General features: G+C 36.7%; 1 protein-coding gene across 7 annotated transcripts in view; it reads left to right on the forward strand.

Annotated features, from left to right (window-relative positions):
- The window catches only part of lingo1a (leucine rich repeat and Ig domain containing 1a), a 107,265-nt gene that overhangs the window by 46,310 nt on the left and 39,527 nt on the right, over positions 1–21,428 (forward strand). Inside the window, exon 1 of one of the 7 annotated variants that reach the window (XM_077210260.1) lies at positions 20,289–20,458. The exons of the other annotated variants lie outside the window; for them this stretch is intronic. The gene's annotated coding sequence lies outside the window, so the exon portion shown is untranslated. Of the gene's footprint in view, positions 1–20,288; positions 20,459–21,428 lie in introns of those variants that run through there. 7 annotated transcript variants of the gene reach the window in all.

A 21,428-nucleotide genomic window follows, 5' to 3' on the forward strand; every position in this document is an offset into this window, starting at 1 on the left:
ACACACAGGAAGTACACACACATATGCTCATTGACAAATTTATATGTGAAATTGCTTTTTAGGAAGAAAAAAAAATGGCTCTCACAAGACTGTGTCATGTATATGCAATGGTTTTCTTTAAAGTACCTGTGAGTAATATGTAAATACCATAGTATATATCAAAGTAGCATCACTGCACTATAATACTGCATTGTGCTCTTTGCGAGGCCAGTAACATGGAAGAAAACTGTCCCGAGATGAGACGAGGAGAGAGGAAATGAGACGAAACAGGAGATTTGGCTCTTCTGATGGTGGGAAACGTTTTTCAGCTGTCTTCATGGCAGAGCTTGAAATGTTTACCTGACAGCAGAGCTGTTTACACCACAAACAGAAGACATTTTAGACAGCAGGCAGGCATTTCTTGCTTACATGCGTCTGCGGAGTCATATATAAGACGCTGGTTTAAAATGGTGGCTTCCATGCAGAGAGAAACATGAAATATTAAGATAAATATAAACCTCTAGAGCGTGAACACACAACAGCATGTCTAGCTTCAAAACAATGGGCTCTTAGGAATATAAAGTGATTTTTATGGGCTGCACTGCCTGCTGGGTAAACATTCTGTCTCCTTAACGCATTCTAAACCCAATAATGGAGTAAAAGAAGTATGTTGGAAACAGACGATAATATGTTAACATCAACGTGAAATCAAAAGTGACCCCATTTACTTTGATGTACATCACTGGTGCGTGTTTTTCCAGATTTTTTTTTTATCTTTGTCATTTTCTTTTTCATCAGAATGTAATAACTTGCTCATCATCTGAAACTTATCAGATGATGTCAAAGTCCTTATTTCAAACCAAGATTTTACATTTTACATACAATCAAATATAATCAGTGAAGTATGATAGTCTAATTGTTGAATTCTGTATATTTTCTAAGAATTTTAACTTACTTGATTGATTATATTTACAGTTAAAATCTTAATAATTTTAATGAAATGGTAAAAAAATTTAATATGAATACATTTTTGTTGAATTCTGTATATTTTCCAAGAGTGTGAAATCTATTCATACTTGACTTTTTATATTTAAAGTCTAATTATCTTGAAATATGTAGGTTCTATAATGATTTTATTCAAAAGTATGATTAAGTAAATTGTTGTTGACTTCTGACTATTTTACAATAATTAAAATTATAAAAAATATATACTTTATTGATTATGTTCCAAGTCTAATTCTGTTGAAACCCGTTGATGTTATAATAATTTAAATTTATATATGACCAGTTAAGTATGATTAAGTCAATTTCAGTTGAATTTTGTATCTTATCTAATATGATGTGTCTAATAATATTTGAAGTCTAATTCTGTTAAAATCAGTGAGGTTCATAATAATTTAAAATTAAATATGATCAATTAAGTATATTTAGGCCCTTTTTTGTTGAGTTATTATATTTTTTAAGAATTTTATTTATACTTGATTATTTTTAAAGTCTAAATCTTATGAAATATGTTGATTTTATAATAATTTTAATTAAATATGATCAATTAAGTATGACTAAGTCGATTCCTGTTAAAGTCTGTATATTTTCCAAGGAATTCAATTATACTTATTGATTATATTAAAGTGTAATTCCATAATTTGAGATCTGTAGGGTTTATGTTATCATTTTAATTAAATATGATCAATTAAGTATGAGTAGGCCCATTTTTATTGAGTTCTTCAAATTTCTAAGAATTTTAAATATACTTATTGATTATATTCAGTGTTGAAATCTGTAGGGTTTATAATACTTTTAATTGAATGTGATCAATGGAGTATGAACGGGTCTAATTCTGTTGGTTTAGTGATAATTCGGTGAAGAACTGAGGCCGTTTGCTGAGCGTGGAGCAGATGATTTCTTCAGATGCTCCTGACAGCATTAGAGAGCAGAGCAGCGCAGCAGAAAAATCAATAGCAGCCTGGATAATTGATGCTCAGAGTGTGTATGAAGGTCAAACACGACTGCTGACTTCATGATGCGCAGATTACACTCCGCTGTCTGATATACTGGGATTTGCTGATCAGAATAAACAAAAACTCCTGCGCATTTCGAAAAAAGGAAACACGTGTACCAGACGCGTATGCTCATGGTCTTTTTAAAGCGGTGTTCCTCCATCAGTCACTGATGTATTAACATAACTGACCTTGGCCCGTGAAATCTAATTTTGGATATCAGGCTTATGGAAATGACCAGGATCTGTGGCGTTTGGTCCTGAGAGCTTTCTATGGCCTGGGGCCTTGATTTAGATCCACCCACCACATTTAGAGGCCAGAAAATGAATGATGGATGTGATTATTTTACACAAACGCACTTGATACATACTTGACCTCCACTGATTCAACTGGGACGAATTATTTCTGAGGACAAAAATGATGTTTAGTCCATAAATAGAGCTCTACTGTTGGAAATTCGCTGCTCATTTCCGTTCTAGGAAAAGGGAAACATGCTCCTCTGTTGACGAACAGGTTCTGTTTGCTGTAATTAAGGAAGATAATGCTCCATCAGGGGAATTCATTACAGATAACATCTTGTTCAGTGTTATTGATGCTCAGAAAGGCTAAAATAAATTCTACTGTTTATCCCGACAGTGCTTAAAAATGACATGCCACCACATTTCCATAATACTATGTTCCATTATGATATATTTGTTGTCAGAGCCAGTCGTTTAGTCGTCCATTCTTCGTCAGTGAGTGTGGCGGACAAAAACAGACCAACATCTAGTTGTTTTGAGGCGTATAGTGAGACACCACCTGAATGTTGTTATTTGTTCAATCCACTCGATAGTTTGTGCTGCGGTTGACAATTCCATTGATTTTCATGTTTATTGAGTGACTGAGGTGACAGAATGAGCTAAAACGAATGCAATTAGAATTGTAATTTACTTACACTCATGTTGTTACAAACCTGAGGGGGGGGGGGGGGGGGTTCTTTCTTTCATTAAACATGAAAGGAGAATTTTGAAGAATCTGTACATGGCTGTCTAGGAACAACCAAAAATAATATTATAAAGCACCATATATACAAGTAGTCTTGCTCGCTATATGTTCTGATGTGATATGATAGCTTTGTGTGATGACAGACCATAATTTAAGTTTTTATTCACTGATAATCTTCCATGAGCGATCAACTGGTGGATTATTGAGAGAGTTGAACTCAAGAATTGTTTATTAAGAATTGAACAAATCATTAATGTGGGTTTTGTGAACATGATTAAATGATTCATTTAAAAGATCAGACTCAAACGATTCATTTACGAATCAGACATCGCTACTTTTTTCATGAACATGCCGAGGAGAGCAAGAGCAGATTTCAAGATTTTCTATGACTTAAATCTTCGTATTACTTCCAAGTCTTGAGATGTTGTGTACAATTTATATAGAATACTTTTATGTAGATTATTTAGCATTGACAGCTCCGGTTCACTTTAATTATAATAAAAAAGAGTGACTAGGATATCTTCAAATATCCACCTTTTGAGTTCCATCATACAGGATTGAAACAACATGATGGTGAATAAATGATTTTGGTTATGCTTTTTTACATGTATTTGTTTGTAATGAGCAGTTATATGGCAGAAGATCTAAATATTCTTCTGTGAAAGTGAAGTGAAAAGTGTGGTATGGTAACCAGGGCTTGACATTTTACTAGTTACTAGCCACTCAGCATTTTCACTGGCCACAATTTTGACATCGATACCTTGGGGAAAACTGCCATATAGAGATTTTTAATGTTATCTCTTAACTTGCCAGCAGGTTTATTAGGCTGCTATCACTTTAAGACCCGATGCACGGATGCATTATACTATTACACAAGCGTTTTCTTTCTCAACTGTTTACGTTCACTTAAAACATTACACGTGTACCTAACGGTGTTTACACGAATACTTGCCAAGAGTGGCATTTTTACATTATTTTGTGTGTATTTGACTGTTTAAGCGCAATGAGCAGCGAAAACGAACTCAATGTAGTACTGAGAGACGGCTTTATTTGCGCACACTTTGGGTGTGAGCATAAAATCTGTGGGAATGTGTAAAATTATGCGTTATCACACTCTGAAATTCAAGCCCTGTACCACCAACAATATTAATCCGAGCAAATGAAGCGAGTGAGTGAGGAGAGGCGGGTTTGTGTGTCACTCGCTGTCGGAGAGATGAGAGAGAGAAAGAGCAGCTGGTATCGTGTATCTGTTTTGCGGAAAATGAGTATTGGAAGCGTTTCAGATATTTTAGTATCAGTATGTATAAAAAAAATCTTTGGCAACACTACATTTCACTTAGTTTATTAGTTCAGATACCCTTTTAAAAAGGATACAATTGAAAAATGTATATACAGTATATAAAATTCAACCTGCCAAAGTGGCTAGTAGGAGTGACTGCGTTACACTTCACTGTTACTGTACACGCATTTGAAGGGGTGTTAATGTCAAGCCCCGATGGTAACCCATACTAATTTGTCTTCTGCATTTAACCCATCCAAGTAAGGGCACACATATTAGGAGTAGTGACTAGTGAACACACATACTGTAAACCACTGACATTTGCTGTGGTGCCCGGGAAGCAATTGGGTCAGTCATATCCTGATGATATTGAGATTCGAACCTGGAACCTTTAGGTGACCAGTCTGACTCTCTAACCATTAGGCTATGACTGCCCCACGCTGGTGTGTGTTGCTGCTCTTGTTTGTGATTGTGGAGATGTTGGTTGTATTTCTCTCTGTCTTTCTGAAAGTTAAGAGCAGAGCGGGGTGTTCAGCATCGCGGCTTGTGATGAATGAATGTTCTGATTTGACGCAGACTCTGCAATCGCTTTCCTGCTGCGGTGGTGTTGAAAGCCGCTGTGTTCTGAAGGACATTTAGGTGAAAAAAAGAACATTTCGCAGCTGATCTCTCGGCTCTTCAGCCCTTCGTTTGTCTGTGTGCTTGAAAAACACTGTGTGTGGCTGGTACATGTTCATGCAGCGCATCTAAAAGGCGTTTTAGAGCTATTTTGTGTCTTACAACCATTCAGCACAAAACGAGAGTCTCAGATCAAGCACGACCCTAAATTACCGTTTTTAAAACACTTACATACACTATTACAAACACAAACTCACAAGCTGCTTCAGATTTTTAGGCTTGTAAGTCTAATGAATATATACTAGATATGCCAACTAATTCAAATTAAACAAGTGTTTATTATATTATATTATATTATATTATATTATATTAATTATATTATATTATATTATATTATATTATATTATATTATATTATATTATATTATATTATATTATATTATTACGGAAGCCCTAAGAGGCCATGTATTATTATTGTTTTTCTTTCTCGTGATCTCGACACAACAAGTTGTTTTCTCGTGAATTCAACTTAATTTTCTTGTGATCCTGACATAACAAAAGCTTTTTTCTCGTTGTCACGACTTAATTTTTTCACGATAATTATATTATATTACATCATTACATTTTAAATCAAATTAATATTTTTAGATTTTATTTTCATAATAATTATAATTATTTATATTTTATAACTAATTATTATTATTATTGTTCTTATCATTATTATATTAATATTAGGATTTTATATTTTATTATTTTTTCTTAAATTGGATGCTTTAGCCATTTCAATGCCACTTACAAAAATATTTGCTTGTTTAAAAATGAAGTTGCACTACTTTCATGAGGTTTGTCTGTAGTTCTTAGCGAAACGTCCTCCAGACGCGTCCTGATCCACCGGTCTAAAGGTTGTTAAGAGCGTTAAGAATGATAAATGAAGTCTTTTGTGCGACTGAGGGCACTAGAATGGCTGAACTCGCACTCTTTGGTATGTCAGTCTCTCTGAATGGCAGCTCTTATCTCGGGGGGTGATGGCTGGACTGAGCCGTTATTTGCCCGCTGTCAGCGCTGCCGGCCCTTTACGGCTCACAATCCTCAGTCTTCACTTCCAGGGCATCGATAAGGGTATTCATACAGCAACGATTCACTACTGAGCTTCTGTTCAAACACAGATTCAAATCATATCATAATCAAATGAAATATGAGATTTATGTTAGTCTGACCTCAACTACCATTTAATTTTCAACTCGGAGAGCTACATCAGCTACAGACAATCATGAAGCGTATAACAGTTTACATATAGATTATACATATTTTTATAAACACCTTTATGTTTAATTTATCTAAACATGACATTATAATATGGTTTTATTTGCTATTTTTTCTTTCAGAAAGTCAGTATGAGTTTGGCTAATAATTTCCATGGTTTCATGGTGCAAACTGGACTTTGATGAAGGAGGTTCTTGGGGCTTCCATTCTCCTCTAATTCTCCTCTCTCATTCTTGATTAGCCAAATGAGTCGTTTCATTCTAACTGCTCATTCGTCTGAAGGAAAGAGGAAAAAGCCACTTTGCTGTACTCTCAGTGCGTTCTGCTGGCGAGTGGAGTTAAAGTCCTTCTTTAAGCATTTTTATTGTTCATATTCATGCTAAAAACCTTCAGCAACCCGTGCCATCTGCTGCTGAGCACAACTCAGTCCTCAGAATCGCTGCATTTGTTATAAAATATCTTCTGGCCTTATTAATCATTCAGGGATGGGATGAATTTATTTTTTTGTGTGTGTGCTCACAGGCAATCTGAGGCTCTGGAAAGCCATTCCTGTGAGTGTGAATCTGAATGTGTTTTAATCCATCAGTGTCTAGGAACTCTAAAAGTCCTGAATGAATCTTGAGTTGAACGTTCTTGAAATTCTACAGTTCTGATTATATCGGACTAACTAAGTTGTCCGAGAATTCTAGACTTTAAATTTAATCTAGAGACAATGAATGAATCTATGAATGAACCTAGAGTACTGAATGGATCTAGGCTTAATATTTTTGTTAATACTAGGGTTAGAACCAGCTATCTGAGAATTTTACAGTTCTAGAGTTCAGGAGAGATTTCAAAGAGAGAGTGCAGAAGGAAATCCAGACCTAGGTGTTGGAGTACATGGTTCAGAACAGATGTAGAATCAACCATTGGAGAAATTGTAGTTTTCAGAATGAATCCAGATTGAAACATTTGGGTATTTTAGAGTTCCAAAAGAATCTGTACTTAGTTGTTTCCACATTTTAGAATTGAGAACAGGGGCCAGTTGCATAAACATAGCCATTATGTTGGCTATGTTAAGACTGTGTCTTAAGAACTAATTTGACCAACTAGTTAGGGGTAATCAGTAAAAAAAATTGGTATCAAATTAGACCAATCTACATTTTTATTCAACTGATATAACAAAGAAATTAACAGTCTTGAAGAAAAATATATGTAAGACTAAACTAAACTAGTCTTAGACCCGAGTCAACTGTCTAAGAATTCTAGAGATCAGAACAAATGTGGACTCAAAATATTCTGTTGAGTGGGAATTTAGTTAACAGTTCAGGTCACGTTCATAAACATTTGCTTACTTTAACATGATTACTCATTAAGCATCAACTTTTACTTTTTACTTTTACAAGTGTATAGCAATCTGATCAATCAAGACACGTAAAGTGACTTTAGTGTTTGAACCATCTAGGCAAGGCAAGGTAAGTTTATTTATATAGCACATTTCCTACACTATGGCTTTACACAGTAAGGAATTAAAATAATCACAAAATAAAAGCAAGGGAAATTAAAACAGTTATAAAAGGAATAAAAAGATATATAAAGTTGTTACAGTTATAAAAGGAATTAAAAGAGTAAAAATATGATGCATAAATAAACTTCTCATCTGGCAAAACACCCGTGTATCATATTTTTCACAGCTCCCAGTTTTACTCTAAGATTTTCCCATGGTGATTACACTGTGTTTGTGGTGTTCTTTCAGCACGCCTAAGAAATCTGTTGGATGTCTCCAATAGACCCGATTTTTCCCGTCATCACCACCCGGGAGTTGAAAGCGCGCAAGTGCAGGCGAGACCTGAACTGCACACGTTATTATCAGTGTTTAAAACTAAACTCATTTAAGCTTTGCCAATGTAAATATTCAAGAGCAAGACGCGAAAGAGAACTTGCGCGCGCTGTGAGATGTCTTGCACATGAATGGACAAATTCAAACAAAAAGTATGTCAACATGTCCGTATCAGTATCCTAGCAGACATATACTGTTATGCCTTAAGTGAACTTATACGGTCAAGACAACTCACAGTATCAGTGTAGGTCTACTGAATCAGCTCTGAATTGAATAGCGTTTGTAACTTTAATAAGGATTAATCTTTCATTTATACCGTCAGATATGCAATGTTATTTTACATTTGATTATTTTATTCAATTTCTGTAACTGAAAACTAATGTTAGACCTACCTGAAAAGCATAGTTTATTTTATTAGTATCTTTGCTCTATTGTATTTATTTGTAGTTTTGGTTAGATTATTTGTTCTTATTTTATTTATTTTATTTGACAGTAGTCTTTTTTTCCCTGAACATAGCACATACCGAACCATACTAAAACCGTGACCCTAAAACCGTGATACAAACCGAACCGTGAGCTATTTGAACCGTTGCACCCCTAGTTTATATGCAAATTGCGCAAGCTTATTTCGTCCATTAGATTGAAAAATCTGAAAAAAACATACATTTACCCGCCTATAGACCCTCCCCTCGAAGAAATCAGGACAGAAGTGGTCGAAAGTGGGCAAAAGAGACGAATTATAACACCAGGTGTAAACGGGAATGTTTCTGCCTCGTCTACTTATGATCCAATCCACCAAAACGCATCTTAATACCAGGTGTAAACAGGGCCTTGGTTTCATTCCCCTCAGCTCAAATGTTCTGCTTATCTGCGGTCAGCAGTGAAGGTTGTGTCGTCGACACAACCAGATTTATGACGACTCAATACACACTCCTAAACACACACACTCTAAAGGAATTAAAACCGTATGACTGGACACTGAACTGGACTGGAAAGATTTGTCATGCTGGTCCAGTTAAATAAAACTTGCTCCTACACACTGTGCACAGATCTGCTGTTTGTTTCCCGTTTTTCCCCATGGCTTGAAGTAAAAGATTTCTCACACCCTGATTGCACACTTTAAATCGAAGATCTTGTTATCCAGACGTCTGCTGAAGGGGTTTTTTTTTCACAGTGGAAGTGTAGAGAAGATTCAGAATCTGAGGTCATCAGATTACAAGCACTTTTTAAAGTTTAAAGAATACCCCAAAGTTTTTTGGGTATTCAGGCGCTTCCGTCTCTTATGCCGTCGTTTTCTTTAATGAATAAGTCATCAAGGCCAGTTGCCATTAAAAAACAGAAGTACTTTTAATGTTCTATGCCACAAGAATTCTGAATTATAAATTGGAAATTAAAAATGTCATTAGGTGTCGTGATATTCTACCGGAAAACACAGCTAGTTTTAGACCTGAGGTCTCATGAACTGAGACAGTCGGTGGCTGGTCTACGGATTTGATAAAACATCTCAAGTTTAAGCGGAAGCCCAGCTGAGTATTTGATTAGTTGCTGTTGGTTGAATAGGGCCGTTTATATGCTAGAGAAAGCTTTGATAGACCATTTGATGGATAGAAAGCCATAAGATTTGCCTTAAATGGTGTGGAAAGAGCTGGGTGAGTTTGAACTCAATGAATTCAGTGAATTGGATTTACGAAAGCACAATTGATTGTACCTGCCTGTCTGAAATTCTCAGTATTCTCAGCAAATGTTTAAAGCACAACTTTCGCAAAATTTTGTATGTGTATTTTCTTTTACGTTCTATGTACCTTTATATGTGTATATATATAGAAAGTTGGTGTCTCTCTTATAGGCTATATTATCTTATAGCTTATATATATAATTATTTTAAGAGAGATTTTCTCTCTCGCTTCTCTATCTATATATCTATCTATATGTATCTATATATATTTATATGTATTTATGTATATATATGTATATAATAAATATATATATATATATATGGTCCCACTTTATATTAAGTGGTTATAGTTACTATGTACTTACATTGAAATTAATAATTTGATACAATGGACTTATTCTGTACATACATGTTTTTACATTGTACTTATATTTTGAAAATACCTGCGTGTAATTACAGCTGTAATTAATGTATGTAATTACATTTGTAATTACACTGTTGACCCTTCCCTTACACTTACTTAAAGGTGCAATGTGTAAAAAATTTGAGTATCTATTAACAGAAATGCAATATGACATCCATAACTATGTTGTCAGTGGTGTTTAAAGAACTTACTTAATAAACCGTAATGTTTTTATTACCTTAGAATGAGACATTTATATCTACATAACCGCGGGAATCCCCTTCTATGAAGGTCGACATATTGTGACGTCATGTTTCTACCGTAGCCGACAGCGAACAAACAGCGCTACAGAGCGTGTTTCGTCACAACCTTGAAAGAGAAGCAGCAGAAAGCTGGAAGCTAGCCATAAACACCGTGAGTAGTGACTTTTCCCTTGTCAGTGGTGTAAAATTTGTAGTTGGATTGTTTCATGTAACTTAGTTCTTCTCCCTCGCTGTGTTATGGCTTTGCTATGTGGGGATAAATGTGCTGCACGTTCGTGAGACAGCTGATTAGTACTCTTGTCATTGACCGTAAAACAGTAACGTTACAGGAATCACCAACCCGTCGACCTTGGAAGCATTTTAAGTCGATCGCGAAGAGTTTTCAAAATCAGAGAAAAAAAGCCTATTGTTTGTAGTAAATGGTGTCTAGGTGATGCGGAGGCGCGTGCGCTGTTACAATCATGCCATTTTTGCCGCACGTACCTTTGAGCTCATGCGGACGCGTCGAGTTTAAACAAGGCTTTATGCTTTAACCAGCTCAGCCACAGTAACAGCTCATATTGAGCCAGCTAAACGTTTACTTTCCTGTTAGAAACAAAATATAGTTGCATAGTTCCATGTGGTTCTTCTCCCTCGCTGTATTATGGGTTTGCTATGTGGGGGGAAATGTGCTGGTTACGTTTGTGAGACAATCAGCTGATTACTATTATTATATTATATATTAAGACCCTTGATCCTCACCTGACTATGGCTTTGTAAACTTTATTCATGATGTGGTTTAAAATGGACTGTGGTACAGAAAAAGTGACAATGTTACACACTCTTGGCTTACTCTGGCTATTCTCTGCTGTCTCAGACGACGATATGTTTGTCCAGTTTCAGGCACCGTAGCTTCTTGGAAAGGGAGGGGTGAGCCTGAGCCCTCAGTGCAACTCGCAGCCGAACCGCTAGATGTCGCTAAAAATCACACACTGCACCTTTAAACCTTCCCATACCACCACACCAGCCCCTAACCTTATCCGTATCACTCCTCAATAGCAGAAAACGTGTTTTACAATACAACATCAACACAATAAGTACTTTGTAAAGCCACTTAATATAAAGTGAGACTATATATATATATACACTCACCTAAAGGATTATTAGGAACACCATACTAATACTGTTTTTGGCCCCCTTTCGCCTTCAGAACTGCCTTAATTCTACGTGGCATTGATTCAACAAGGTGCTGAAAGCATTCTTTAGAAATGTTGGCCCATATTGATAGGATAGCATCTTGCAGTTGATGGAGATTTGTGGGATGCACATCCAGGGCACGAAACTCCCATTCCACCACATCCCAAAGATGCTCTATTGGGTTGAGATCTGGTAACTGTGGGGCCATTTTAGTACAGTGAACTCATTTTTATGTTCAAGAAACCAATTTGAAATGATTCGAGCTTTGTGACATGGTGCATTATCCTGCTGGAAGTAGCCATCAGAGGATGGGTACATGGTGGCCATAAAGGGATGGACATGGTCAGAAACAATGCTCAGGGAGACCGTGGCAAACGATGCCCAATTGGCACTAAGGGGCCTAAAGTGTGCCAAGAAAACATCCCCCACACCATTACACCACCACCACCAGCCTGCACAGTGGTAACAAGGCATGATGGATCCATGTTCTCATTCTGTTTACGCCCAATTCTGACTCTACCATCTGAATGTCTCTACAGAAATCGAGACTCATCAGACCAGGCATCATATTTCCAGTCTTCAACTGTCCAATTTTGGGAGCTCTTGCAAATTGTAGCCTCTTAGTCCTATTTGTTGTGGAGATGAGTGGTACCCGGTGGGGTTGTAACGAGTGGTTATTTCAGTCAAAGTTTCTCTTCTATCAGCTTGAATCAGTCGGCCCATTCTCCTCTGACCTCTAACATCAACAAGGCATTTTCGCCCACAGGACTGCCGCATACTGGATGTTTTTCCCTTTTCACACAATTCTTTGTAAACCCTAGAAATGGTTGTCCGTGAAAATCCCAGTAATTGAGCAGATTGTGAAATACTCAGACCGGCCCGTCTGGCACCAACAACCATGCCACGCTCAAAATTGCTTAAATCACCTTTCTTTCCCATTCTGACATTCAGTTTGGAGTTCAGGAGACTGTCTTGACCAGGACCACACCCCTAAATGCATTGAAGCAACTGCCATGTGATTAGTTGATTAGATAATTGCAGTAATGAGAAATTGAACAGGTGTTCCTAATAATCCTTTAGGTGAGTGTATATATATATATACATCCACTCGAATACTATTTCTGTCTCCTACATTTGTAGCAGTTTTCATTTAGAAAAATGTGCTTTATTACAGTTGCACATAGATACAATTGAGCTCTTGAAGGCCTCTATATAACTGATATAAACATCCACATAAAGTTCAATGTGACACATCACATTCTTTACACATTAAAACTAAATCTAGAACAAACTAAATTCAATCATCACTCATCACTGCTGGTTGGATTGCAAGTAATGGTTATTTCTCTGCCCACTGTTGGGCACGTGTTTTGCGTGGCCTAGTGCGAGGTTTCGATTCATGTCTCCATCACATTAGAACTCATTACCGCTGCTTTACTGCTACAGCGTCAGGAAACACTGTGTCTATTGTGTTCAGCTCTAGAGCAGAACTCCATGTTCCATTTGTTAATACTGTCAAAATCAGACTCTTGGTACAAGTAAATTACCAGAAATCACTTCCGTACAGGAATAAATCTGAAGTATGATTACTGTAAGAATGGAAAAAATAGTTTTGTTGATTTCAGATATTTTCCCTGAGTCTTTTTTATGTATTTTCATCTGAACATCGTCAACAAAAAAAAAGATTTGTGACACTGCTGAGGAAACTGCTTTAAAACTGTAGTTTGCCAAGCTGATCATAATTTTGTAGTTAAATTCAAACAGGTACATTTGCACTAATTAAAATGTATTTACTGAATACTTTGCTATTTAAAAAAGGCAAAATGCCACACACTGATTTTTGTGAGAAGTTCCAGTTAATCATTTCGGTTTGAACTAATTGATTCACTCAAATAAATTAGACATTGAAATGTTACATATTGCACCTGAACGAATCGATTTTCTTAAATGCATCAGACAATCAATTTCAATTAAGTTGAACAAACTGATTCACTTAAACTAATCTCGCATTCAGAATCTATAGATTGAACAATTTATTTACTGATTTAGCATCATATACTTTTTAAGGGTTAAAACCGAACTGCAGAATTTGGTTGGTTTGAAAACGTTTTTTAAAATTGGGTGAAGGTGAAATGGCTTCCACACATATAGCTCTAATGTGAAAACACCCTTCTTTAGTAAACTAATGTTTGAAAATAGAGTTCCTGAATCATCTGTCTTCTCTTTAATAGATTCATTTGCAGCGTCATTGCAGTGGTGAGTTTGATCAAGTCTTATAGAAATGTATTTCATGTAAAATACTCTGACAGAGAATCTTGACAGAATCTTTGAAAAGGTGTCACACACAATAAATGCCCTTTGAGAATCTAAAATGTGAACCTTCAAACAGACGCGCGTGAGAGCAAAGAGCACAGCAGGGCTCCTGTCAAGGAGAAAGATTTTAAAGTTTTTCGGTAACTGTAGAGGATGTCATTTTTCCCCTGAACACGGCCACGCTAAGGCAGGTGTTCAGAGGGAGTTGAAGTCAGCTGTGAATAGAAATGTTTCTGCCTGGAGGAGGGCAAGAGGCCAGCGAGTTCTGCCTTCAGACACGCTGCTGTTGTTACTCACACTTCCTTGACTCTTAGCTCCGCCCACCAGCCCCTGCTTCAGCGCTAAGCCCCGCCCATAGCCCGTCCCAATCATTTCATCCCTGTCTGGCTGTTTTCAGTACCTTGCTTCTGCTTGTTTTAGCCATTCAAAATGCTTGCAATAAATAAAATAATGTAATGTAATAAAATAAATAGTAAAGTTTTTGGACAATCTTTCATGTTGGCTTGAGAAAGCCTAGTCAGAAATATTAAAATAGTTTGAAATAGGAATTTAAAATTGAAATAGTTTTAAAAGGTTTTCAGTAGGTTTCAGGAAGCTTTTCAGTAGTTTAAAGGATGGATGGATGGATGGTACTTAAACGGTTAGATGCAAAGGAAACATTTCAAAGGATTACTTTTTTTTAAAAAGTTTTTAATAGGTTTGGTACAAATCTTCGAGGGCCCTTAAATACATGAAATGGACTTTTCCCCTGTCTACTGCTTTTGACGTCTCAACGCAGGATAGTCGATACTAAAGTGCTTGGGATTGTGTTATTCGCCAATCAGTGTTACATGACATTATTTCCTGTGTTTCCAGACTAATTAAGGCACCGATATACTCACGGCAAAGTACTTTTTTTTTTCATTTAGGGGTAAAACGAAGTTCGAAAAACGCGACCAGCGAAGGAGCCTCAAAGAAAGCAGAAAGAAGGCGGAGCCTCTGAGCACACCTACCTATTATGTAATCGCCGCGAACCAATGGTAGTACAAAGGTGTTTACCAGCCATAGCAAACTTTTCCGGAATGTTCGCTTTGGCAAGCTGTTTCGAACTCCCAATACGAGCTCCAAACAAACTTGATTTTGGCCTGATTTTGTTCAAATGAGGTCATAGCAGTATATCAGGGCTTTTAGCCACATTTACAGCTCAGGTGATAGCTGAGCACTGAGCATCATTGAGATGAATGAGAACTCTTAATAGTAAGCTTTCACCCACATAGCCTGACAGTCCAATCAACAATCCCCTGATTGTCTGTAAGCCCCGCCTCCAGTCCCGCCCCATTCTATTCATGTGTGCCAGATTCTGAGGTCCACATTGCCACACATCTCACTGGCGAGATTAGACTCCATTGTATGGAGAGTGAACAGGCAATAGGCCTGTCAGCTTTCTGGCACCCAGGGAATAATTATGCTTGGACTGATAGATGGCCGTAACTGCGGAAGAAGAATGGAGTAATTCTCATATGTGCCCTACCACAAAATGCCGGCGGCCATTAACTGGAATGATGGGGAATTAAATTCTCCCCAGTATTTTAACAGGATCTCATTTGCAGTGGAAAGCCGAAATATTGCGGCGTAACTCTCAATTGTGCCATTTAATTCCAGCGGCCTCTGAATGGCGCTCGGTGTGGGGTAATCACTCTCCCCTGTGCGTGACACATGGGACAGCTGGGTGATCAGAAATGCCTGTAATGCTGTTAAGTAATTAAAAGAGATCCAGTCAAATAGATCAATGAGGATGTGTTGGGTTTACAGTGGGTGGGTGTCTGTTCGTGTGTTTTTAAAGGGACCATGCAATTAATATTCTTGTTATCATTTACTCACCCTCGTTTCAAACCTTGTAGGACTTTCATAAGCATCATAAAATTAGTCCAAACGTCTCGTGCATTATATTTCAAGTCTTCGGAAGCAACTTTACCATAAGTTTCCATTAGTTAACATTGGGTCATGCAATAACTAAGATTAACTAACAATGAGAAATACAATTGTTACAGTATTTATTAATCTTTGTTAACTTCAGTAAAAATAGTTCAACGTTAGTTCATTTTAGCTTTAATAATATTAACAGATACAATAGATACAACAATGCATTTGTAAATGAATAACTGCTTTTTACATTGTTGGTTCATGTTAACAATATACAGTACACTGCCCAGCCAAAAAAAAAAAAAAAGTCGCTGTCTGGATTTAAATAGACAAATGCTTAAGAGTCTATGATCGGATCATTATTGCTGTGATAATTATGAAATAACATCACAACATTTATTTCCATCAAGAGGTGCATACATTTTTCAAGATCTTTTATTGACAATGCAAGAGTCCAGCACTCTGTAAAGTCTCCTCCAGCACATCCCAAAGACTTTCAGTGAATTTAAGATCTGGACTCAGAGACGATTCATGTGTTAAAATGATTCTTCATGCTCCTCACAACCATTCTTTCACAGTTTGAGCCTGAGGAATCTTGACATTGTCATCCTGAAATATCATGTTGTGTCTTCCTACATGGTTGTTTAATAAATTAAAAGCTAGACACTCCATCAATTAGGGTTAGAAGAACTGTTGCCAAACATATAACATGCTTGAAACATAATAATCACTGCAAAAATTATCCAATCATAGAGTCTTAAGCATTTGAATCAACAGCCACTTTTATTTGGCCAGGCAGTGTAGTTAACTAATGTTAACAAATGGAACCTTATTGTAAAGTGTTGACTTAAATTAAGTTGTTATTCATAGAAAATCTTGACATCTGCTCTAGCTAAAGATATCTTGACTTCTTGGTTGTCGTCACGAAAAGTTATTTGGCCACACGTGCATTCTGACTAAGAAGAATTTAAGAGCTTTAATTTCCAACTCCTAAAACATCTGATATCCTGATGCGTTTAATCGTCTATGTGTCGACTGATCAGAGAGCATTTTCTGTCTGTAAGAATGTTTATGATTTATCTCAGCATTAGATTAAACTCCTTTCCCGTGAGGATTCGTGTCAAGTTGAGCAATAACTCAAAAGCTCATTAATTAGACTTCCGTTTGATTGCTTTTCCAATATCCAGAGATCATGGTTTGGCTCTTAGCATGCCACTCGACTTTTCGGCACAGCAAACAAGTAAATTTATGAGTCAGTAATTGCTTCTTTGATCTTATTGCGGGTCACAGGTTCATTTCCACATCAGGATGTGGAGAGCAGAATATTTTCGGGCCAGGTCCTTCTGTTGTGGCTTTAAGAAGAATTGTTTCTTTAAAAATAAATTATTTTGTCAGACTCCAATGGTTGATTGCAAAGCAAAAGCCTTTGTTCTCTTTGGACTCCAATCAGAGCTGTAATTTTCACGCTCCTTTTAAAGAGTCAAATTTAGTCTTCACTTGAAAGAGAAATAAAATATCTTTTTAATATTTCAGGTTTTCTACTATGCAATGAGATATATTTCAAAATATTTATAACAAAAATGCCCATAAATCGCTAATATAGATTTTAAAAAATGTATTTGCATATATATAAGTTTTAGTTATTTATATTTCCTTTTATTTGTGGCCATTTTTAAAATAGTTTTCCAATCTAAATATATTTGGGTTATCTAAATAGTGTCACGGTCTTGTTTAGGCAGAAGACGACGAAGAGGCAAAAAAGCTCGAATACAAACTTTTACTAATAATATATAACTCCAACGGGTGCAAACAGGCAGGATGAACACACACACACGTACTATAACTGAGAACGGACCAAGACTGGCTGAACTGAAAGGAACTACAAACACTGATGAACACCGATTAACAGAAACCACACAGATGATGATTAACTAGACACAGGTGGAACAGATGATGAACTAAATGACAGTAACCATAGAAACGGGAAAACAGAACAAAGGAAGACATGTGACTGGTGGGTGACTGTGACAAATAGCTAATCTAATACTAGATTTGGGGGAAAAAAATATTTCTTTGCTGTATGACTATCATCTTGAGAAAAAGACACTACTAATTTCAACTAATCTATCTTCTAGAGTTAAAGTCCTTCACACCAAGGACGATAACTATAAAGATGACGATAAAATATATAGTTCTAAAAAATTGTTCACAATATTAAAGGAGAACTCCGGCGCAAAATGAACCTGTGGTATAATAACACATTAGTACCGAGTCGACCGTTCTCTGGGATTTGTTTTCATGATAATCGAGTGTAAAGAGTTTTATCTCTAAAAACTGTTTAGCTTATAACGCTAGTATATGGGGCATATAATAAGTAAAAAGAGATCGCTAGTTAATACCACTAACAAGGCTCAAAATAGCCCCACACCTACACGGTAGCTTAATGAGGGTCTCTACATACAAACCAAAGCACTGAGAACTTTGTAAGTGTACAGACAGTTTAATAATAATATAATTTATAAAGACAGTACCATCGCAGAGCCATCTTTGGGAAACAGTCTCGACCAGTCGAACCACTAACGGCGTGCTAAGTGAGCTAAATTGTGAGATTCCAAGTCACAGTTCAGCTCGTAGCACGGCGTTCGTGGTTCGACTCGTCGAGAATGTTTTCCAAAGATGGCTCCGCGATGGTACTGTCTTTATAAAGTATATTATTATTAAACTGTCTGTACACTTACAAAGTTATATGCCCTATTATATGCCTTATTATATGCCCCATATACTAGCGTTATAAGCTAAACAGTTTTTAGAGATAAAGCTCTTTACACTCGATTATCATGAAAACAAATCCCAGAGAACAGTCGACTCGGTACCTATGTGTTATTATACCACAGGTTCATTTTGCGCCGGAGTTCTCCTTTAAAGAATAGCAGAGTTCACACCACAGCTGTAACAATAAAAGGCACAGAGAAACGATATTGTTGGAATCACTTTCAGAACGATTTTATCCAGCTGATGAACGATAAAAACATTGACAGCCAATCAGAATCTGTTGTAACAAGCTTGAGTATTTAAAGTGACAGAGAAATACGCATTTTAGAATAAACAGAATAATATCATCTGCTGGTATGGACACTAATATAGTTATCTTTATAGTTATCATTCTTGGTGTGAACGGGCCTTTATAAAATAGAACTTACTCAAACTGTGCTAATATGCTATCAACATCAATTTTGTAGCTCAACAAGTTAATATACGTAGCCCCGCACTTGATATGGGGGAATATATAGTGGCCATGAATTAAGAATTCATTCCTTTAATTCATTCCCTCGTTGTATAAAATTGTGGCCATGAATTAAGGTGGCCCGTTCGTAAAAGATGTTATGTGTTTTGGCCGTTCATTTACACAATTTGCAAGATTTTGAAAACAATACCGTTATCGTCTCCGTGTAAACTACAAAATGCGAATTTGTGAAAACTGTCATTCATTACGTGTTCAGTTTCTAGATGCGTTGTGTTTCCTTACAAAGTGACATCGCCAACTACTGGCCTGGCAACAGAATACAGCGTTTTTAGTTGTTTTCGTAGATCCGTGATTGTTTTAACAACATTTTTGTTTGTATGCGAAAAACGCAAAGGAAAAGCGTTCCTGTCATTGAGAAATTTGTACCCTAAGATCGTGTTCCCTCTTTTTACTAAATCGTGGCCGTGTTGTAATAATTTGTTTTTGTTAAGTCAAAACGAGGTAACGAATAAGTTAAAAAAAGTTAAAAACGAGGGAATTCATTTATTAATTAATAAATTAAGTTGTGGGAAAGATTTCTTAATTCGTGGCCACTATTAAACTAAAACAATGAAACAAATTCGTAAATCGTGGCCATGATTTACTAAAACAAGGGAACAATCTCTTTATTCGTGGCCATGATATATATTTTTTCTCCGCATGTCATGTGCGGGGCTTCGTGCGTTTATCCATCGATTTCACATTTTTCTGTCCTTCCATGTTGCCCTTCTGAACGTGGTGCCAGTTGGTATGTGCCCAAATGCCCATATGGTTAATCCGGTCCTGCTTTTGTTCTCTCAAACCCAGTCAGGCTATTTTTTATAGATGATTTTGGCTGTGACTGCTGTCTTGCTAACACAGTTTTCTGTTTTTAAGCAGCATGTATTTTTATTTACTTTAGTGTTAGACAGTGTTTTCAGCTATTTGTTTACTAAAAGAAAGCTGTAGTTCTCAGTGCTATGAGATTTACTTTCAGCAGCTGAGGGTGAGATATCGATGCCCTCTTGAACTTAATATAAATTTCCAGGTCCAGGCTTGTACTGGTTGCTTGTGAAGCTAAATAGGTGTTTTGGTTTCACAAAAAAAACATTCAGTTGTTATTTTGGAGAGCCTAACTCTTTAGATTGCAAATACATTTGTGGAATATTTCATTTTGGTCTTTTGAAGTTAAATCACAGTGGAGAATATAATGATATCTTGACAATTTGTAGTAAACAAGCCTTCGTGTTCTATAAATTCTGCACATTCAGGGCTATTAAAAAAAACCCTAGTGCAATGCTGTAATACAGGAAGAGTCTATGATGATGTGTACTGGTGGGATTCAGGTGGAGATGAAGCCGCAGTGGGAAATTGGCTCTGAAAACGAAGGGTGGTCTCGCAGCGTGTGTGAGAATCCTGTATTACGCCCTGCGGTCGCACCTCACGACCAATCAGAGATGGGAAAACTCTAATTGTGTGGCCAAGAGGAGACAAAGAGACCCTCCCGGCGGAGGCAATCAGTAACGGTGAAAGCTCACGGAGCCAATCAAACGTAAAGGGTTATGAGTTATAATACTGCAGGTCTCATTTAAAATATACTGAGTGCTGTTAAACCTTGAGGAACGGTCACAACTGCCGCAACCATGTAATGTAGTTCAATTTGGTGGATGTGTTAATAAAGGAATATTTCTTTAGGGACTTTATTATGTCTGCTGTTTTTGGGTCATTATGTGGTTGTGAAGTTGCTCAGAGCGGTTTTAACATGTTGCTGTGCGGTAGGAGTGGTATGTGTAGTTGCTAAGGCTGTGACAAACTGAAATATACGTAATAAAAGCCGACCAATCAGGTTGTGAACATATCCCTATGTCTTTAAGTTCAGTATCTTTAGGTCCGGTGTTAAAATGCCAATGTGAGCGCTAAGCTGATCAGGACTAAATGTTTTTTTGTTGCTGTTTTGGGTCCGGACCAAACAAACCAAGCAAACTGAACTACAAGTGTGAACACGGCCAAAAAGCTCTAAATTTTTTCCAAAAGTAGGAGACAACAGAGTTTGAGATAAATGTGAGACATGTTATAGGTAAAGAAAACAAAGTAAAATGAAGGTAAATATCACTTGTGAACAGAATGTTTATTGTGTATCATTTCCAAAAAGATGAAATTTTGTCCAAAACATTATTTAATTTTGTGCATTTAAAATGCCAGGTGTGAAATAGCCTTAAGAAGGAAAAGTAGTCATGTTGTGACAAAAACGGGAGTCCCTTTAACCCGTTCTGTTGACTATAAGTAACGTTGCATACATGTCTGTACTAACTCTCATTAGAGTGTTAGTAGAGTATTAGTAGACTGGTGGGGTTAGTATAAGTTGACATGTAGTTGCAACGTTACTTGTAGTCAATAGAATGTTCAAAAGGGACCATCAAAATAAAGTGTTACCCAAAAATGTTTAAAATGCTTTCCCACCATGCACTGAATGCTGTTAAACATGTTTAATATGCT

Source organism: Siphateles boraxobius, unplaced genomic scaffold (assembly GCF_051911475.1).
Source record: "Siphateles boraxobius isolate OS27281-9 unplaced genomic scaffold, OSU_SipBor_1 65, whole genome shotgun sequence".
Lineage (NCBI taxonomy): Eukaryota > Metazoa > Chordata > Actinopteri > Cypriniformes > Leuciscidae > Siphateles > Siphateles boraxobius.